We start from the raw sequence: 4560 nt of genomic DNA on the forward strand, positions 1-4560 counted from the left end.
CAAGATTCCTTTACAAATAAATCATAAGGAAATCCTAACATGTCCATACTACAAATGTGAGTGTGTGAATCAGTTTCCTAATTTAGGTATTTACTTTCTTGAAGACATATTTCTTATTATAATTCCATGTGTATTTGTGTGTTTTATGCATTGATGTTTGTGTACACTGTACATATCTGCCCCCTATAAAAGCAAGAGATAGGTGGTACATCCCTTGGAACAGGAGTCGAAGACAATTGTGAGCCATCATGTAGCTTTTGGAAAATGAATTCACATTGTCTCCAAGAGAGACATGTGTTTCATCTTCTAAGCAAAGGCTCTCACCATTCACCTTTTCTTCTTTTTTTCTCTTTTGTTCTTATAAGACCTTTTTTGAGGATACAATTTAATTAAACTATTTTTTCCATTTCCTTGCATGACCCTAACCCCCAGCCTATGTACCTGTCCTCTCTCTTTCAAATACAGTATCTTCTTTCTGTTGTTGTTTTGCTTTGCTAAAATATTACATCCATGTATATGCATTAGTGTACATTTATACACATGTATGGAGAATCTCTTCTGAGCACCATCTATCAATAAAAAACATGTCTAATGAGCTGAGACAGAAAATAGGAGGTGGGTCACTGGTAGGAAGAGAGAGGATTCTGAGACTTGGTGATAGAATAAAAGGAGTTGCAAGAAGATTTGAGTTAAATTTGATGGAGATTCTGGAGGAGACTTTGAGGGAGTATCCAAGGAAGAAGGCTGAAATTGAGGGAGATGTAACAATGTGGTACACATAAAGTAGTTTGAATGGGTTAAATAAATTATGGGTTAGCCAGGGTAAGAGCCAAATCTTATGGCCTAGGCATTTAATAATATATAATTAGTCACAGAGTTGTCATCCTGTAAGAAGGAGCAAGAAGGAGAAACACATTTATTACTTTTATACACACACACAAACACACACACACACACACAAACACACAAGCGTGCATGTATAAATGCTCTTCACTGGACAGTTCATATCTTCCATTTTCAAGGAAGCTTCACCATTCAACTCTAGCAAACTCATTATTATATCAATATTATATGACTTTATAATTTTAAGATGATATAAATCTTAAACAAAAAATGTATGCTTGTTTTACCTTGTTTACATTCATGATAATAGAGATATTATTTGTATATGTTTAAATATTTACTGTAAGTATAACTGAGAGTTTGCAATTACAATGCATGCCTATTTTACATATAAATTTAATGTGATGGGTAGTATTATTTTCTTAAGCAAAGGAATTTGAATTGTTTTGTTGTGATAATCGTATGGCATAGATTTTAGAAAGTTTCAACAAAGTAGAAGTGGTTAATCATCACAGAAATAAATACAAAAGAACTTTAAAAGTCAGGGAAGGAATTTCATAGAATATTAATATATAAGTATGTATTTGAAAATAGAAAGAAGAAGTCATAGATTATTAGCAAAAAGGATAAGAGCTATTGATCTCACCCATTAGTGATCAAACTGTGACTTGGTTGACAGTTATCTCTCTTCTAAGCATAATGAATCATATTAGTAATATTAAAATTGAAAAGGGGAAATCATTTAAAATGTATATAAAAAATATATCGAATAAAATTTAAAAAAATTGCTAATGATGAATAGGAGTAAATCTACAGAAAACTGTTTCTGCTTGGAACTGAAATGATCTTTTGCATCACAAAGTGTTTGCTATTTTATATATTAATCTGGAAGGAGACAAAAGGTACCCAGAAAATGATCATTCTGCTTAGGGGCACAAGCTCATCACTGAGAAAAATACATGAAAAATATTTTTGTCCAAGCAAGATTGAGTCAACCAAAATTTCTACTCAAAGAGTCTAGAAAACATGACAGGTACAAGAAAGACACTTATTAACATTAGGCAAATTCTTGCTAAATGGTAAGTGTGGCCATACAAGACATATCAGTCCTCTGAATCAATGTTAAGACAAAGGAAATGAAATAGTGCAGGGAGAGACTTGAAGGTTTTATTCTGCTGTTTTTTGTTTGTTTGTTTGTTTTGGTTTGGTTTTTTTTTTATCTACTGAATGACTATAATTTCAAGGAAAGAGTCAGTTCTATTAAGAAATGGATGATATATAATTCAAAAATTTTCTAAACATTTATAGTATAACATGGCACAATAGTTATAAATGGTAAATTATTACAACTTATGCATCCATTAAAGTGGCAACTGATAAAGTTAAAATGAGGGCCGAAACAATGTTTCACTATCTAGGTAGTGTCATGGGTTCACTTCCACTGAGCATTTCTGTATATCAATGCGTTAATTGTTGCTTACTTCTCATACCTGACAGGCTGTGGAAGACTCTAGCATGCCCAATGTCACTAGAATAACAGGTTTCATCCTTATGGGATTCTCAGGTGTTCCTGAGCTACAGACTGTATGTGGGCTGTTCTTCCTGGTAATGTACCTAGCAATCATAATGAATAACCTCCTCCTCATCACTCTAATCACTCTGGATCTGAAACTCCAAACACCCATGTACTTTTTCCTGAAGAATTTGTCCTTGTTGGATGTCTTCTTTATTTCTGTTCCAATCCCAAATTTTTTTTCCATAGCATAACTCACAATAATTCAATTTCTATTTTGGATTGTGCCCTCCAAGTGTTTTTTATGACCTCTTTTGCAACTGGGGAAGTAGTTGTCCTGACAGCAATGTCATATGACCGCTATATTGCTATCTGCTCTCCCCTTCATTCTGAAGTCATTATGAGTAGTGGTAAATGTGTGCTGATGGTGGGTGTTTCCTGGGCTATTGGGGTACTTTTTGGAGCTTTATACACAGCTGGGACATTTTCCATGCCTTTCTGTGGCTCCATTGTGATTCCACAGTTTTTCTGTGATGTTCCCTCACTGTTAAGAATTTCCTGCTCTCACAGACTTGTGGTCATTTATACAAGTCTAGGAATTGGTGTTTGTCTGGGCATGTCTTGTTTCATCTGTATTGTGATCTCTTACTTTTACATTTTCTCAACTGTGCTGAGAATTCCTACCACTAAAGGTCAGTCTAAAGCATTTGCTACCTGCCTCCCTCACCTCACTGTTTTCAGTGTTTTTATTTCCACTGCTTGTTTTGTCTATCTAAAGCCACCCTCAAGTACAGCATCACTTACAGATAGGCTATTTTCTGTGCTATATACTGTGTTGCCTCCAGCACTTAATCCAGTGATTTACAGCCTGAGAAATAGTGATGTAAAGTATGCTTTGAAGAGATTACAACAAAATCTCTGCCCAAAAAGTTTACTCCATGCAACAGTTCAAAGTATCTGTCTATGGTTTTGTGGCTCACATTTTCCCAGCAAGCTTTGTAATTTTTGACTCTCAAAAAAAAAGTAGATGCTCATTTTTTGCCTCAAGTAAATAAACACTCAGATGAAAGCGGATATGATAAAAGATCAAAAAAGTGTATTATATCAGGCTACGCTACAAAGTTACAATACCAACTTCTGCTCTTCTATGATAAAGCCATTCTCATTTTCACTGTATATCTTTCTAAAAAGTTTGCAATATTACCTTCATTGTAAGATTGAATGAATATCTGTCCATTTGATTACTCCTTATCTAGTGAATTTTCAAACCAAAAAAAAAAAAAAAACCAACAATAACAAAATTTTTGAGGTGGAAGAAGCATGTAAACAATGAAGGATAATTTATATATGGTTTCTGCACTAACTACTCAAATAATTAGAACTAAAAGGCCAGAAGCAACCCACAAGGCCTAGATTGCTGTTGGCGCAATTCTTGAAGAAGTATCAAATTCTTGAGGCAACGACAAACCTGGAAAAGATCATATAAGCCACGTCCAAAAAGACAAATAGTGGACACCCAGGTTGAGACTATTATCAGAGACACTGGAAAGTTCAAAATTTGTGTGTCCATTTTTCTGCACTTTCTGTGGAACAAATTCTTTAGAGTTTTAAAAACTGGGCTGGTGATATGGCTCAGTGGTTAAGAGTACTGAGTGTTTTTCCAAAGTACTGAGTTCAAATCCCAGCAACCACATGTCGGCTCTCAACCATCTGTAATGAGATCTGATGCCCTCTTGTGGTGTAACTGAAGACAGCTACAGTGTACCTACATATAATAATCAATAAATCTTTAAAAAATAAAAATAAAAACAAAGTCCTTTTGCATTTTGCCACATTAATAAAAATAAAATACTGGAGAGAGGAGACTCTATGACTATCCTAGGAGACTGCAAGTTGCTCTCTGACCTGTGAAGCTATCTGACTTTCAGACATTGAACAAGGGGCTTGCAGTTACTGTGTCACCTGAGCTAAAATTGCAGAACTGTATGAGTGGGATGCTGGCCTAAGGCCATTGAAATGCACATGATCCCATGATAAATCTCAAATGCTAGACAAAAAGCTTTTTTTTTCCTGCAACTTTCCCCTGCTGTATTTGAATTTTCTGCCTTTTTTTATTCACACATTATCATGTTTTTAGAATGAAAAGATTTGCTGTGTGCTAATTAATATATGAGGTACATAATGTTTTTAAAGATCAAATACAC

General features: G+C 34.6%; 1 pseudogene; it reads left to right on the top strand.

The window, feature by feature from the left end:
* The first annotated feature begins 2358 nt into the window (after nt 1-2358).
* LOC127681588 (olfactory receptor 14A2-like) lies at nt 2359-3365 on the top strand (annotated as a pseudogene).
* Nucleotides 3366-4560: the final 1195 nt, after the last annotated feature.

Source organism: Apodemus sylvaticus, chromosome 1 (genome assembly GCF_947179515.1).
Source record: "Apodemus sylvaticus chromosome 1, mApoSyl1.1, whole genome shotgun sequence".
In the NCBI taxonomy this organism is placed as follows: Eukaryota; Metazoa; Chordata; class Mammalia; order Rodentia; family Muridae; genus Apodemus; species Apodemus sylvaticus.